Here is a 17,975-nt window from a genome sequence, read left to right as displayed (position 1 = left end):
TCTTATGTGTATTTAGCAGTATATTTTACCTGTATTTTGTATTGCAGTATATGCAGTATAGATTATTCTTTTGTCTAGTCAGCACTTTATACTGTAGATTATTGTGTTGTGTAGTCAGCACTTTATGCTGTAGATTATTCTGTTGTGTAGTCAGCACTTTATGCTGTAGATTATTCTGTTGTGTAGTCAGCACTTTATACTGTAGATTATTCTGTTGTGTAGTCAGCACTTTATACTGTAGATTATTCTGTTGTGTAGTCAGCACTTTATACTGTAGCTGTTGTGTAGTCAGCACTTTATACTGTAGATTATTCTGTTGTGTAGTCAGCACTTTATACTGTAGATTATTCTGTTGTGTAGTCATTTATACTGTAGATTATTCTGTTGTGTAGTCAGCACTTTATACAGTTGTGTAGTCAGCACTTTATACTGTAGATTATTCTGTTGTGTATTGAGCAGCGTATTTGGTGGGTTTTTTCAGTCAATGAATGCAATAAATTATTGCTTCTCAGCTGAAATCCGGGTTTAATTCCACACATGATGTTCCTAGAGTGACATCGTTGGAGCAGTGCTGAAAGCGCTGTGACAACATTCAAGGCTAAAATTATCTGTGGACAGAAGCAACACAACATTATGTTTGTTTTACTCGAAAGAGTAAACATCAACCTTATTAGTGAACGATTAATGTGTAAAAGACGTATTATGGATTAGTTGATCAGAGTTACAAACGTAAAACTCTCAGTAAACCTATTAGCAGACATCTGGAGGCTATTTGAGAGGCATTCTACAAGTTGCAAATTATAGGAAAGACAAGTCTTCATGGATGATCAACTTCTTTGGAGTTGATGGTGCGGATTGCCACGTCTCCATGTGGACGGCGAATGAACAGTTTGAACACCTGGTGTCATCGCTATGTGGCGGTGATCCATACGCTCATACTACAGTGGGGATCGATTGTCTACACCCAACCCCATGGGGCGCGAATCAATAGTTTACTCGGTATTATGTAATCTATAATCCTATGGAATAATCACCGGGAGAGCTATACGATATTTGATGTAGCTATGTCTGGTATATGTCCTGTGTTATCTATGTCCCGGTATGTAGCTATGTCTGGTGAATTTGTCCCGTGTCTAAGTCACGTATGTAGTTATCTTATCTATGTCCCGCGTCTGTGTCTCGTATGTAGCTGTGTGTGCAGATATGTCTGGTGTATATGTCCTGTGTTATCTATGTTATCTGGTGTAATTTTGTCTTTGTCCCGTATGTAGCTATATGTGCTGTGTTTTCTATGTCCCGTATGTAGCTATGTCTGTGTATATGTCCTGTGTTATCCTGTGTTATCTGTATTTGCGTCAAGTCGTATGCATCTTAAGTCCTGTCTATGGTGTATTTGTCCTGTCCCAGGTTATCTAAGTCACGTATAGCTATGTCTGGTAGTCCTTGTGTTATTTGTCTGGTGTATATGTCCCAGTTATCTATGTTATGTAGCTATGTCTGGTGTATATGTCCCGTATGTATGTCTGGTGTATAAGGTCCTGCATTATCTATGCATATAGCTGCCTGGTTTATATGACCTGTGTTATCTATGTCTCTGTATAGCTATGTCTGGTTTATATGACCTTGTGTTATCTATGTCTCTGGTATGTAGCTATGTCTGGTGTATATGTCCTGTGTTATCTATGTCACGTATGTAGCTATGTCTGTGTATATGTCCCAGTTATCTATGGCCAGTATGTATCTATGTCTGGTGTATATGTCCTGTGTTATCTATGTCCGCGTAGCTATGTCAGCGTGGTATTTGTCCTGGTGTTATCTTGGCGTCTCGTATGTAGCTAAGGTCTGGTGTATGTCCCAGTTATCTATATGTCCAGTGTGCAGCTACATTCGGTGAAGCACCTGTGTTATTCATGGCTGTATGTAGCTATGTCTGGTGCATATGACCTGTGTTATCTATGTCCCGTGCGTAGCTATGTCTGGTGTATATGTCCTGTGTTATCTATGTCCCAATATATTTATCTCTGGTGTAATTGTCCTGTTATCTATGTCCAGTATGTATCTATGTCTGGTGTATTTGTCCTGTGTTATCTATGTCCCGTAAGTAGCTGTGTCTGGTGTATTTGTCCTTGTGTTATCTATGTCCCGTATGTAGCTAAGCGTCTGGTGTATATGTCCTGTGTTATCTATGTCTCGTATGTAGCTGCCCGGTGCATATGACCTGGTAAGCTATCTTATGCGTCACGCGGGCGGTAGCTTAAGTGTCTTCGGTGTATATGTCCTGGTAAGCTATCTATGTCCCGTACGTAGCTGTAAGGTTCGTGGTGTATTTGTCCTGGTGTTATCTAAGTCCCGTATGTAGCTTTGTCTGGTGTATTTGTCCTGGGTGTTTACTCCATCTCCGCATTACAAGTTCCGGTGTATACGTCCTGGTGTAGTATCTATGGTCCAGTATGTAGCTTAAGTCTGCGTATATGACCCGTGTTATCTATGTCCCGTATGTAGCTATGTCTGGTGTATTTGTCCTGTGTTATCTATGTCCTGTATGTAGCTATGTCTGGTATTTGTCCATCGTTATCTATGTCCCGCATGTAGCTATTAAGGTTCGGTGTATATGACCTGCGTTACAACGTCCTGTACAGTTATGCTGGTATGTCCCGTATGTAGCTATGTAGCTATGTCCCGTCTGGTGTATATATGTCCTGCAAGCTATCTTATGTTATCTATGTCTCGTATGTAGCTTATGCGAACCCGTACGTAGCTACGTCTGGTGTAGTTATGTCCCGTGTATAGCTGTGTCTATGTCCCGTATGTAGCTATGTCTGCGTATATGTCCTGTGTTATCTATGTCCCGTATGTAATTGTCTATGTTATCTATGGTGTATAGCTGTCCTGTGTGCTGTGTTTCTATGTCCCGTATGTAGCTATGTTCGCTGTCTGTCCTGTGTTATCTGTCCCGTATGTAGCTGGCGTCTGGTGTATATGTCTAAAAGGGTCTATGTCCCGTATGTATCTATGTCTGGTGTATATGTCAATGTATGTATTCTGTGTTATCTATGTCCCGTATGTAGCTATGTCTGGTGTATATGACCTGTGTTATCTTTATGTCTCGTATGTAGCTATGTCTGGTGTATTTGTCCTGGTAAGTTATCTTATGTATATGACCTGTGTTATCTATGTCTCGTATGTAGCTATGTCTGGTGTATATGACCTGTGTTATCTATGTCCCGTATGTAGCTATGTCTGGTGTATATGACCTGTGTTATCTATGTCTCGTATGTAGCTATGTATGTGTCCTTGCGTTATATGTCCTGTAAGTATCTCTGGTAATTTGTCCTTGTATGTATGCCCGTGTATATTGTCTGGTGTATATGTCCTGTGTAATCGTATGTCCGGTTATCTGGTGTAATTGTCCTTTACCGTCCCGTATGTAGCTATGTGTCTGGTGTATTTGTCCTGTTATCTGTTAATATGTGGCTATGTCCTGTGTTATCCTTTTAGTCCTGTATGTAGCTATGTCTGGTGTATATGTCCTGTGTTATCTATGTCCCGTATGTAGCTATGTCTGGTGTATGTCCTGTGTTATCTATGTCCCGTATGTAGCTATGTTCTGGTGTATATATGTGTGTTAGTTATCTATGTCCCGTATGTAGCTATGTCTGGTGTATATGTCCTTGCGTTATCTATGTCCCGTATGTAGCTAAGCGTCTGGTGCATATGTCCTGTGTTATCTATGTCCCGTATAGCTACGTTCGGTGTATATGTCTGGTGTATATGTCCTGTGTTATCTATGTCCGGTATATACAGGTATCTCTGGTGTAATTGTTCCGTATGTTATCTATGTCCCGTATGTAGCTGTGTCTGGTGTATATGTCCTGTGTTATCTATGTCCCGTATGTAGCTATGTCCGGTGTATTTGTCCCAGGTTATTATCTATGTCTCGTATGTAGCTGTGTCTGGTGTATATGTCCTGTGTTATCTATGTCCCGTATGTAGCTATGTCTAGTGTATTTGTCCTGTGTTATCTATGTCCCGTATGTAGCTATGTCTGGTGTATATGTCCTGTGTTATCTATGTCCCGTATGTAGCTATGTCTGGTGTATATGTCCTGTGTTATCTATGTCCCGTATGTATCTATGTCTGGTGTATATGTCCTGTGTTATCTATGTCCCGTATGTAGCTATATTGGTGTATATGTCCTGTGTTATCTATGTCCCGGTATGTAGCTATGTCTGGTGTATGCGTCCTGTGTTATCTATGTCCCGTATGTAGCTATGTCTGGTGTATATGTCCTGTAAGTTATCTATGTCCCGCATGTATCTATGTCTGGTGTATTTGTCCTGGTGTTATCTATGTCCAGTATGTAGCTATGGTCTGGTGTATGTGTCCTGTGTTATCTATGTCCCGTATGTATCTATGTCTGGGTATTTCTATCTAAGTCCTGTAATGTTATTTGTCTATGTCCCGTATGTAGCTATGTCTTAAAAAGCGCATCTGGTATGTATATTGTCCTGTGTTATCTATGTCCATGTATGTAGCTATGGTTCTGTGTATATCTGGCTGTCTGTCCGTGTCTGGTGTATATCACCTATGTTCATCTATGTCTCGTATGTAGCTATGTCTGGTTTATATATGATCCTGTAATGTCTATATGTCTATGTCTTATATAAGTCACGTTTGTATATGGTTGTATATGTCCTGTGTATCTAATGCGTCCCGTATGTATCTGTTCGGTGTATTTGTCCTGTGTTATCTAAGTCACGTATAGCTATCTATGCGTATATGTCATCCTGTGTTATCTAAGTCACGTATGTAGCTATGTCTGGCTGTATATGTCCTGTGCTATCTATGACCTGTCTATATGTCGTATGTAGCTATGTCTGGTGTATATGTCCTGTGTTATCTGGTGTCCCGTATGTAGCTATGTCTGGTGTATATGATCTGTGTTATCTATGTCTCGTATGTAGCTATGTCTGGTTTATATGACCTGTGTTATCTATGTCTCGTATGTAGCTATGTCTGGTGTATATGTCCTGTGTTATCTATGTCACGTATGTAGCTATGTCTGGTGTATATGTCCTGTGTTATCTATGTCTCGTATGTATCTATGTCTGGTGTATATGTCCTGTGTTATCTATGTCCCGTATGTAGCTATGTCTGGTGTATTTGTCCTGTGTTATCTATGTCTCGTATGTAGCTATGTCTGGTGTATATGTCCTGTGTTATCTATGTCCCGTATGTAGCTATGTCTGGTGTATATGACCTGTGTTATCTATGTCTCGTATGTAGCTATGTCTGGTGTATATGACCTGTGTTATCTATGTCCCGTATGTAGCTATGTCTGGTGTATGTGTCCTGTGTTATCTATGTCCCTAATATATTTATCTCTGGTGTAATTGTCCTTGTTATCTATGTCCCGTGTATAGCTGTGTCTGGTGTATATGTCCTGTGTTATCTATGTCCGGTATACAGGTATCTCTGGTGTAATTGTCCTGTGTTATCTATGTCCAGTATGTAGCTACATCTGGTGTATATGTCCTGTGTTATCTATGTCCCGTATGTAGCTATGTCTGGTGTATATGTCCTGTGTTATCTATGTCCAGTATGTATCTATGTCTGGTGTATATGTCCTGTGTTATCTATGTCCCGTATGTAGCTGTGTCTAGTGTATTTGTCTGGTGTTATCTATGTCCTGTGTTATCTATGTCCCGTATGTAGCCCGTGTAGTATCTATGGTGTATATGTCCTGTGTTATCTATGTCCCGTATGTAGCTATGTCTGGTGTATATGTCCTGTGTTATCTAAGTCCCGTATGTAGCTATGTCTGGTGTATATGTCCTGTGTTATCTATGTCCCGTATGTAGCTATGTCTGGTGTATATGACCTGTGTTATCTATGTCACGTATGTAGCTATGTCTGGTGTATATGTCCTGTGTTATCTATGTCCCGTATGTAGCTATGTCTGGTGTATATGTCCTGTGTTATCTATGTCCCGTATGCTAGCTATGTCTGGTGTATATGTATCATAATCGCTATGTCTGGTGTATATGTCCTGTGTTATCTATGTCCTATGTCAGTGTGTGGCTGTCTGGTGTATATGACCTGTGTTATCTATGTCCAGTATGTAGCTATGTCTGGTGTATATGTCCTGTGTTATCTATGTCCCGTATGTAGCTATGTCTGGTGTATATGTCCTGTGTTATCTATGTCCCGTATGTAGCTATGTCTGGTGTATGTATATGTCCTGTGTTATCTATGTCCCGTATGTAGCTATGTCTGGTGTATATGTCCTGTGTTATCTATGTCCCGTATGTAGCTATGTCTGGTGTATATGACCTGTGTTATCTATGTCCCGTATGTAGCTATGTCTGGTGTATATGACCTGTGTTATCTATGTCCCGTATGTAGCTATGTCTGGTGTATATGACCTGTGTTATCTATGTCCTCGTATGTAGCTATGTCTGGTGTATATGACCTGTGTTATCTATGTCCCGTATGTAGCTAATGTCTGGTGTATATGTCCTGTGTTATCTGTCTCGTGTAGCTATGTCTGGTGTATATGACCTGTGTTATCTATGTCCCGTATGTAGCTATGTCTGGTGTATGTGTCCTGTGTTATCTATGTCCCTGATATATTTATCTCTGGTGTAATTGTCCTTGTTATCTATGTCCCGTGTATAGCTGTGTCTGGTGTATATGTCCTGTGTAATCTATGTCCGGTATACAGGTATCTCTGGTGTAATTGTCCTTGTTATCTATGTCCCGTATGTGGCTGTGTCTGGTGTATTTGTCCTGTGTTATCTGTGTCCAGTATGTAGCTATGTCTGGTGTATTTGTCCTGTGTTATCTATGTCCCGTATGTAGCTATGTCTGGTGTATATGTCCTGTGTTATCTATGTCCCGTATGTAGCTGTGTCTGGTGTATTTGTCCTGTGTTATCTATGTCCCGTATGTAGCTATGTCTGGTGTATATGTCCTGTGTTATCTATGTCCCGTATGTAGCTATGTCTGGTGTATATGTCCTGTGTTATCTATGTCCCGTATGTAGCTATGTCTGGTGTATATGTCCTGTGTTATCTATGTCCCGTATGTAGCTATGTCTGGTGTATATTGACCTGTGTTATCTATGTCCCGTATGTAGCTATGTCTGGTGTATATGTCCTGTGTTATCTATGTCCCGTATGTAGCTATGTCTGGTGTATATGTCCTGTGTTATCTATGTCCCGTATGTAGCTATGTCTGGTGTATTTGTCCTGTGTTATCTATGTCTCGTATGTAGCTATGTCTGGTGTATATGTCCTGTGTTATCTATGTCCCGTATGTAGCTATGTCTGGTGTATATGTCCTGTGTTATCTATGTCCCGTATGTAGCTATGTCTGGTGTATATGTCCTGTGTTATCTATGTCCCGTATGTAGCTATGTCTGGTGTATATGTCCTGTGTTATCTATGTCCTCGTATGTAGCTATGTCTGGTGTATTTGTCACTCCTGTGTTATCTATGTCCCGTATGTAGCTATGTCTGGTGTATATGTCCTGTGTTATCTATGTCCCGTATGTAGCTATGTCTGGTGTATATGTCCTGTGTTATCTATGTCCAGTATGTAGCTATGTCTGGTGTATATGTCCTGTGTTATCTATGTCCCGTATGTAGCTATGTCTGGTGTATATGTCCTGTGTTATCTATGTCCTGTATGTAGCTATGTCTGGTGTATATGTCCTGTGTTATCTATGTCCCGTATGTATCTATGTCTGGTGTATATGTCCTGTGTTATCTATGTCCCGTATGTAGCTATGTCTGGTGTATATGTCCTGTGTTATCTATGTCCCGTATGTAGCTATGTCTGGTGTATATGTCCTGTGTTATCTATGTCCCGTATGTAGCTATGTCTGGTGTATATGTCCTGTGTTATCTATGTCTCGTATGTAGCTATGTATGTCTGGTGTATATGTCCTGTGTTATCTATGTCCCGTATGTAGCTATGTCTGGTGTATATGTCCTGTGTTATCTATGTCCTTGTGTATGTAGCTATGTCTGGTGTATATGTCCTGTGTTATCTATGTCCCGTATGTATCTATGTCTGGTGTATGTATGTCCTGTGTTATCTATGTCCCGTATGTAGCTATGTCTGGTGTATATGTGTTATCTGTGTTATCTATGTCCTGTGTTATCTATGTATGTAGCTATGTCTGGTGTATTTGTCCTGTGTTATCTATGTCCCGTATGTAGCTATGTCTGGTGTATTTGTCCTGTGTTATCTATGTCCCGTATGTAGCTATGTCTGGTGTATATGTCCTGTGTTATCTATGTCTCGTATGTAGCTATGTCTGGTTTATATGACCTGTGTTATCTATGTCTCGTATGTAGCTATGTCTGGTGTATATGTCCTGTGTTATCTATGTCCCGTATGTAGCTATGTCTGGTGTATATGTCCTGTGTTATCTATGTCCCGTATGTAGCTATGTCTGGTGTATTTGTCCTGTGTTATCTATGTCCCGTATGTAGCTATGTCTGGTGTATTTGTCCTGTGTTATCTATGTCCCGTATGTAGCTATGTCTGGTGTATATGTCCTGTGTTATCTATGTCCCGTATGTAGCTATGTCTGGTGTATTTGTCCTGTGTTATCTATGTCCCGTATGTAGCTATGTCTGGTGTATTTGTCCTGTGTTATCTATGTCCCGTATGTAGCTATGTCTGGTGTATATGTCCTGTGTTATCTATGTCCCGTATGTAGCTATGTCTGGTGTAGATGACCTGTGTTATCTATGTCCCGTATGTAGCTGTGTCTAGTGTATTTGTCCTGTGTTATCTATGTCCAATATGTAGCTATGTCTGGTGTATATGTCCTGTGTTATCTATGTCCCGTATGTAGCTATGTCTGGTGTATATGTCCTGTGTTATCTATGTCCCGTATGTAGCTATGTCTGGTGTATATGTCCTGTGTTATCTATGTCCCGTATGTAGCTATGTCTGGTGTATATGTCCTGTGTTATCTATGTCCCGTATGTAGCTATGTCTGGTGTATATGTCCTGTGTTATCTATGTCCCGTATGTAGCTATGTCTGGTGTATATGTCCTGTGTTATCTATGTCCCGTATGTAGCTATGTCTGGTGTATATGTCCTGTGTTATCTATGTCACGTATGTAGCTATGTCTGGTGTATATGTTCTGTGTTATCTATGTCCCGTATGTAGCTATGTCTGGTGTATATGTCCTGTGTTATCTATGTCCTGTATGTAGCTATGTCTGGTGTATATGACCTGTGTTATCTATGTCCCGTATGTAGCTATGTCTGGTGTATATGTCCTGTGTTATCTATGTCACGTATGTAGCTATGTCTGGTGTATATGTCCTGTGTTATCTATGTCCCGTATGTAGCTATGTCTGGTGTATATGTCCTGTGTTATCTATGTCCGTATGTATGTAGCTATGTCTGGTGTATTTGTCCTGTGTTATCTATGTCCCGTATGTAGCTATGTCTGGTGTATATGTCCTGTGTTATCTATGTCCCGTATGTATCTATGTCTGGTGTATTTGTCCTGTGTTATCTATGTCCCGTATGTAGCTATGTCTGGTGTATATGTCCTGTGTTATCTATGTCCGTATGTAGCTATGTCTGGTGTATATGTCCTGTGTTATCTATGTCTCGTATGTAGCTATGTCTGGTGTATATGACCTGTGTTATCTATGTCCCGTATGTAGCTATGTCTGGTGTATATGTCCTGTGTTATCTATGTCCCGTATGTAGCTATGTCTGGTGTATATGTCCTGTGTTATCTATGTCCCGGTATGTAGCTATGTCTGGCTGTATATGTCCTGTGTTATCTATGTCCCGTATGTATCTATGTCTGGTGTATATGTCCTGTGTTATCTATGTCCCGTATGTATCTATGTCTGGTGTATTTGTCCTGTGTTATCTATGTCACGTATGTAGCTATGTCTGGTGTATATGTCCTGTGTTATCTATGTCCCGTATGTAGCTATGTCTGGTGTATATGACCTGTGTTATCTATGTCTCGTATGTAGCTATGTCTGGTGTATATGTCCTGTGTTATCTATGTCTCGTATGTAGCTATGTCTGGTGTATATGTCCTGTGTTATCTATGTCCCGTATGTAGCTATGTCTGGTGTATATGTCCCTGTGTTATCTATGTCCCGTATGTAGCTATGTCTGGTGTATTTGTCCTGTGTTATCTATGTCAGTATGTAGCTATGTCTGGTGTATATGTCCTGTGTTATCTATGTCCCGTATGTAGCTATGTCTGGTGTATATGACCTGTGTTATCTATGTCCCGTATGTAGCTATGTCTGCTGTATATGTCCTGTGTTATCTATGTCCGTATGTAGCTATGTCTGGTGTATATGTCCTGTGTTATCTATGTCCCGTATGTAGCTATGTCTGGTGTATATGTCCTGTGTTATCTATGTCCGTATGTAGCTATGTCTGGTGTATATGTCCTGTGTTATCTATGTCCCGTATGTAGCTATGTCTGGTGTATATGTCCTGTGTTATCTATGTCACGTATGTAGCTATGTCTGGTGTATATGTCCTGTGTTATCTATGTCCCGTATGTATCTATGTCTGGTGTATATGTCCTGTGTTATCTATGTCTCGTATGTAGCTATGTCTGGTGTATATGTCCTGTGTTATCTATGTCCCGTATGTAGCTATGTCTGGTGTATATGTCCTGTGTTATCTATGTCCTGTATGTATCTGTCCTATGTCTGGTGTATATGTCCTGTGTTATCTATGTCCCGTATGTAGCTATGTCTGGTGTATTTGTCCTGTGTTATCTATGTCCCGTATGTAGCTATGTCTGGTGTATATGTCCTGTGTTATCTATGTCCCGTATGTAGCTATGTCTGGTGTATATGTCCTGTGTTATCTATGTCCCGTATGTAGCTATGTCTGGTGTATTTGTCCTGTGTTATCTATGTCCATATGTACGGAAGGCGTCTGGTGTATATGTCCTGTGTTATCTATGTCCCGTAGCTATGTCTGGTGTATATGTCCTGTGTTATCTATGTCCCGTATGTAGCTATGTCTCGGTGTATATGTCCTGTGTTATCTATGTCCTGTATGTAGCTATCTATGTCTGGTGTATATGTCCTGTGTTATCTATGTCCCGTATGTAGCTATGTCTGGTGTATATGTCCTGTGTTATCTATGTCCCGTATGTAGCTATGTCTGGTGTATATGTCCTGTGTTATCTATGTCCCGTATGTAGCTATGTCTGGTGTATATGTCCTGTGTTATCTATGTCCCGTATGTATCTATGTCTGGTGTATTTGTCCTGTGTTATCTATGTCACGTATGTAGCTATGTCTGGTGTATATGTTCTGTGTTATCTATGTCCCGTATGTAGCTATGTCTGGTGTATATGTCCTGTGTTATCTATGTCTCGTATGTAGCTATGTCTGGTGTATATGACCTGTGTTATCTATGTCTCGTATGTAGCTATGTCTGGTGTATATGTCCTGTGTTATCTATGTCACGTATGTAGCTATGTCTGGTGTATATGTCCTGTGTTATCTATGTCCCGTATGTAGCTATGTCTGGTGTATATGACCTGTGTTATCTATGTCCGTATGTAGCTATGTCTGGTGTATATGTCCTGTGTTATCTATGTCCCGTATGTAGCTATGTCTGATGTATATGTCCTGTGTTATCTATGTCCCGTATGTAGCTATGTCTGGTGTATATGTCCTGTGTTATCTATGTCTCGTATGTAGCTATGTCTGGTGTATATGTCCTGTGTTATCTATGTCCCGTATGTAGCTATGTCTGGTGTATGTGTCCTGTGTTATCTATGTCCCGCAGCGCTATGTCTGTAGCTATGTTCTGGTGTATATGTCTCCTTGTTATCTATGTCCAGTATGTACGCTATGTCTGGTGTATATGTCCTGTGTTATCTATGTCCGGTATACAGGCTATGTCTTGGTGTCCATGTCCTGTGATATCTATGTCTCGTATATAGCTATGTCTGGTGTATATGTCCTGTGTTATCTATGTCCCGTATGTAGCTATGTCTGGTGTATTTGTCCTGTGTTATCTAAGTCACGTATGTAGCTATGTCTGGTGTATATGTCCTGTGTTATCTATGTCCCGTATGTAGCTATGTCTGGTGTATTTGTCCTGTGTTATCTATGTCACGTATGTAGCTATGTCTGGTGTATATGTCCTGTGTTATCTATGTCCCGTATGTAGCTATGTCTGGTGTATATGTCCTGTGTTATCTATGTCCCGTATGTAGCTATGTCTGGTGTATATGTCCTGTGTTATCTATGTCCCGTATGTAGCTATGTCTGGTGTATATGTCCTGTGTTATCTATGTCCCTGTGCGTAGCTATGTCTGGTGTATATTGTCCTGTGTTATCTATGTCCCGTATGTATTTATCTCTGGTGTATATGTCCTCTGTCCATCTATGTCCCGTATGTGTCTATGTCTGGTGGTATATGTCTCTGGTGTTATCTATGTCCCGTAGCGTATGTGGCTGTGTCTGGTGTATTTGTCCTGTGTTATCTATGTCCAGTATGTAGCTATGTCTGGTGTATGATTTGTCCTGTGTTATCTATGTCCCGTATGTATGTATGCCTATAGTCTGGTATCTGGCGTATATGTCCTGTGTTATCTATGTCCCGTATGTAGCTATGTAGCCATGTCTGGTGTATATGTCCTGTGTTATCTCCCGTATGTATTTGACCTGTGTTATCTATGTCCAGCATGTAGCTATGTCTGGTGTATATGACCTGTGTTATCTATAATCCCGTTATGTAGCTATGTCTGGTGTATATGTCCTGTGCTATATTGCCCGTATGTCCCGTATGTAGCCGTGTCTGCTGTCTGGTGTATCTATGTCCTGTATGTAGCCATATCTTGCGTATATGTGGTGTTATCTATGTCCAGTATGTAGCCATATCTGGTGCATATGTCCTGTGTTATCTGTCCCGTATGTAGCGCCATGTCCCCCGTGTTATCTATGTCCATTATGTAGCTATATCTGGTGTATATCCTGTGTTATCTATGTCTGTAGCTATGTCTGCGTATATGTCCCGTGTTATGTCCTTTAGCTATGTCTGGTGTATATTGTCTGTGTTATCTAAGTCACTATGTAGCTGTGCCTGGTGCATCCTGTGTTATCTATGTCCCGTATGTAGCTATGTCTGGTGTATATGTCCTGTGTTATCTATGTCCTCCGTATGTAGCTATATCTGGTCTGGTGTATGTAGCTGTCTGGTGTATATGTGTTATCTATGTCCTTTACCAGTATCGCCCGGCAACCGTATGCCATCTGTTCCAAAGCACCATGGTGTATATGTCTGGTGTATTTGTCCTGTGTTATCTATGTCCCGTATGTAGCTATGTCCCGTATGTCCTGTGTTATCTATGTCCAGTGCATGTCTGGTGTATTTGACCTTGTGTTATTTATGTCCTGTAGCGTAGCTAAGTTCGGTGTATTTGTCCTGTGTTATCTAAGTCCCGTATGTAGCTATATCTGCTGTATATGACCTGTGTTATCTATGTCCAGTATGTAGCTATGTCTGGTATATATAGCCAGTGTTGTCTAAGTCACGTATGTAGCTATGTCTGGTGTATATGACCTGCGTTATCTATGTCCCGCATGTAGCTGTGTTTGGTGTATATGTCCTGTGTTATCTATGTCCAGTATGTGGCTATGTCTGGTGTATATGACCTGTGTTATCTATGTCCCGTATGTAGCTGTGTCTGCTGTATATGTCCTGTGTTATCTATGCCCCGTATGCAGCTATGTCTGGTGTATATGTCCTGTGTTATCTATGTCCCGTATAAGGTATCTCTGGTGTAATTGTCTCTTGTTATCTATGTCCCGTGTATAGCTATGTCTGCTGTATATGTGCTGTGTTTTCTATGTCCCGTATGTAGCTATGTCTGGTGTATTTGTCCTGTGTTATCTATGTCCCGTATGTAGCTATGTCTGGTGTATTTGTTCTGTGTTATCTATGTCTCGTATGTAGCTATGTCTGGTGTATATGTCCTGTGTTATCTATGTCCCGTACGTAGCTATGTCTGGTGTATATATGTCCAGTGTTATCTATGTTCCGTATGTAGCTATAAGTTCCAGGTGTATATGTCCTGTGTTATCTATGTCCCGTATGTAGCTATGTCTGGTGTATATGTCCTGTGTTATCTATGTCCCGTATGTAGCTATGTCTGGTGTATATGACCTGTGTTATCTATGTCCCGTATGTAGCTATGTCTGGTGTATATGTCCTGTGTTATCTATGTCCCGTATGTAGCTATGTGTCTGCTGTATATGTCCTGTGTTATCTATGTCTCGTATGTAGCTGTATAATGGTGTATATGTCCTGTGGCTATCTATGTCCCGTATGCGTATGTTCGGCTATGTCTGGTGTATTATGTCCCGTATGTATCTATGTTCGGTGTATTTGTCCTGTGTATCTTATGTCGTATGGATCTGTGTCTGGTGTATTTGTCCTGTGTTATCTAGGTCGTGTATGTAGCTATGTCTGTGTATATGTTCTGTGTTATCTATGTCCCGTATGTAGCTATGTCTGCGGTGCCTATATGACCTGTGTTATCTATGTCTCGTATGTAGCTATGTCTGGTGTATATGTCCTGTGTTATATGATCCTGTGTTATCTATGTCTCGTATTTGTCCTGTGGCTATCTATCACGTGTGGATCTGTGCTGTATGTCCTGTGTTATCTATGTCCCGTATGTAGCTATGTCTGGCGTATATGTCCCTGTGTTATCTGGCGTCTCGTATGAAGCTAAGTCTCGGTTTATATGACCTGCAAGCATTCTATGCTCATGTAGCCATGTCTGCGTATATGACCCAGGCTATCTTATGTCCCGTAAGGTATCTATGTTCCGGTGTATATGTCCTGTGTTATCTAAGTCCGTATGTAGCTATGTCTGGTGTATATGCTGTCCTGTGTTATTTGCGTCTCTGTATGTAGCTATATCTGTATAAGTGTCCTGTGTTATCTGCGTTCCGTATGTATCTATGTTCGGTGTATTTGTCCTGTGTTATCTAAGTCCCGTATGTAGCTATGTCTGGTGTATATGACCTGTGTTATCTATGTCTCGTATGTAGCTATGTTGGTGTATATGATCTATGTTATCTATGTCTCGTATGTAGCTATGTCTGGTGTATATGACCTGTGTCATCTATGTCTCGTATGTAGCTATGTCTGGTGTATATGTCCTGTGTTATCTATGTCCCGTATGTATCTATGTCTGGTGTATATGGCCTGTGTTAAATCTGTCTCGTATGTAGCTATGTCTGGTTTATATGACCTGTGTGATGTAATTGTCTCATGTAGCTATGTCTGGTGTATATGTCCTGTGTTATCTAAGTCACGTATAGCTTAAGGTCTGGTGTATATGTCCTGCGTAATCTGGCGTCCGGTATGTATCTATGTATGGTGTATTTGTCCTGTGTTTTCTAAGTCACGCATGTAGCTATGTCTGGTGTATTTGTCCCAGTTATTCGTAAGTCACGTGTGTAGCTATCTCTGGTGTATTTGTCCTGTGTTATCTGTGTCCAGTATGTAGCTATGTCAGGTGTATATGTCCCGTGTTAACTTTGTCCCAAGGCGTAGCTATGTCTGCGTATGACCTTGTGTTATCTATGTCTCGTATGTAGCTATGTCTGGTGTATATGACCTGTAAGTTATCTTATGTCCCGCATGTATTACATGTTCAGTGTATTTTGTCCTGTAAGTTATCTATGTCCCGTATGTAGCTATGTCTGGTGAATATGTCCTGTGTTATCTATGTCTCAAGGCCATATTCCGGTGTATATGTCCCAGTTATCTATGTCCCGTATGTAGCTATGTCTGGTGTATATGTCCTGTGTTATCTATGTCCCGTATGTATCTATGTCTGCGTATTTGTCCTGTGTTATCTAAGTCAGGCAGCTGGCGAAGTCTGGTGTATATGTCCTGTGTTATCTATGTCCCGTATGGCGCTGCGTCTGGTGTATATGACCTGTAAGTTATCTATGTTTCGCAGCGTAGCTAAGGTTCGGTTTATATGACCTGTGTTATCTATGTCTCGGGTATGTAGCTATATCTGGTGTATATAACCTGTGTTATCTAAGTCCCGTATGTATGTCTGGTGTATATGTCCTGTGTTATCTATGACCCGGTATGTATCTATGTCTGCGTATTTGGTCCCGTGTTATCTTAAGTCAATGGGCGTAGCTATGTCTGGTGTATTTGTCCCGGTGTTATCTATGTCCAGTATGTAGCTATGCCTGGTGTATATGACCTGTGTTATCTATGTCCCGTATGCGCTAAGGTCTGGTGTATATGACCTGTGTTATCTATGCGTCTCGTATGTATTATGTCTGCGTATATGACCTGTGTTATCTATGTCCCGTATGTAGCTATGTTCGGCGTATATGTCCTGTGTTATCTATCCTCCGCATGTAGCTAAGGTTCGGTGAATATGTCCTGCGTTATCTATGCGTCTCGTATGTAGCTATATCTGGTGTATTTGGTTCTGGTATTATCTATGTCCAGTATGTAGCTATCTCTGGTGCATATCAATTCGTGTTATCTATGCGTCCCGTATGCATCTTAAGTTCCGGTGTATATGACCTGTAAGTTATCTAAGTCCCGTGATAAAGGCGTCTGGTGTATATGTCCCAGTTACGTCCCCGCATGTTCGGCGCAGCACCGTTATCACAACCGCATGCCCATCATACACCTGTAAGTTATCTATGTCTCGTATGTAGCTATGTCTGGTGTATATGACCTGTGTTATCTATGTCTCGTATGTAGCTATGTCTGGTGTATATGTCCCAGGTTATCTATGTCCCGTATGTATCTATGTTCGGTGTGTATTTTGTCCTGTGTTATCTAAGTCACGTATGAAGAATTGGTGTATTTGTCCTGTTATCTATGTCCCGTATGTAGCTATGTCTGGTGTATATGACCTGTGTTATCTATGTTCCGGTAGCGCTATGTCTGGTGTATATGTCCCAGTTATCTATGTCCCAAAAGGTATCTATGTCTGGTGTATATGGCCTGTGTTAAATCTGTCTCGTGTCGTATCTATGTCAGGTTTATTTGACCTGTGTGATGTATGTCTCGTATGTAGCTAGCGTCTGGTGTATATGTCCTGTGTTATCTAAGTCACGCATGTATATATGCCCTGCGTGTATTTGTCCTGTGTTATCTATGTCCCGTATGTATCCATGTCTGGTGTATTTGTCCTGTGTTTTCTAAGTCACGTATGGTAGCTATGTCTGGTGTATTTGTCCTGTGTTATCTGTCACGTATGTAGCTATTCCTGCGTATTTGTCCCGTGCTATCTTATGTCTCGTATGTAGCTATGTCTGGTGTATATGTGACCAGTGTTATCTATGTTCCGTATGTAGCTATGTCAGGTGTATGTGACCTGTGTTATCTATGTCCCTTATATATTTATCTCTGGTGTAATTGTCCTTGTTATCTATGTCCCGTGTATAGCTGTGTCTGGTGTATATGTCCTGTGTTATCTATGTCCGGTATACAGGTATCTCTGGTGTAATTCTTCTGTGTTATCTATGTTCAGGCGTGTAGGTACATCTGGTGTGCATATGGCCTGTGTCATGTAGCTCCCGTATGTAGCCATGGTTCGGTGTATATGTCCTGTGTTATCTATGCTGTTCCGTATGTAGCTATATCTGGTGCATTTGTCCTGTAAGTTATCTATGTCCCGTAAGCAGCTGTGTCTGGTGTATTTGTCCTGTGTTATCTATGTCCTGCATGTAGCTGTTCGGTGTATATGTCCTGTGTTATCTATGTCCGTATGTATCTATGTCTGGTGTATTGTCCCAGTTATCTAAGTCCCGCATGTAGCTTTGTCTGGTGACATATGTCCCAGGTTATCCATGTCCCGGTATGTATCTATGTCTGGTGTATTTGTCCCAGGTTATCTATGTCACTGCATGTAGCTATGTCTGGTGTATTTGTCCTGTGTTAT

This window comes from Haliotis rubra, unplaced genomic scaffold, assembly GCF_003918875.1.
Source record: "Haliotis rubra isolate DU_JTF1 unplaced genomic scaffold, ASM391887v1 Scf1406, whole genome shotgun sequence".
Taxonomy (NCBI): domain Eukaryota; kingdom Metazoa; phylum Mollusca; class Gastropoda; order Lepetellida; family Haliotidae; genus Haliotis; species Haliotis rubra.
Note: the sequence above shows the minus strand (reverse complement) of the source record.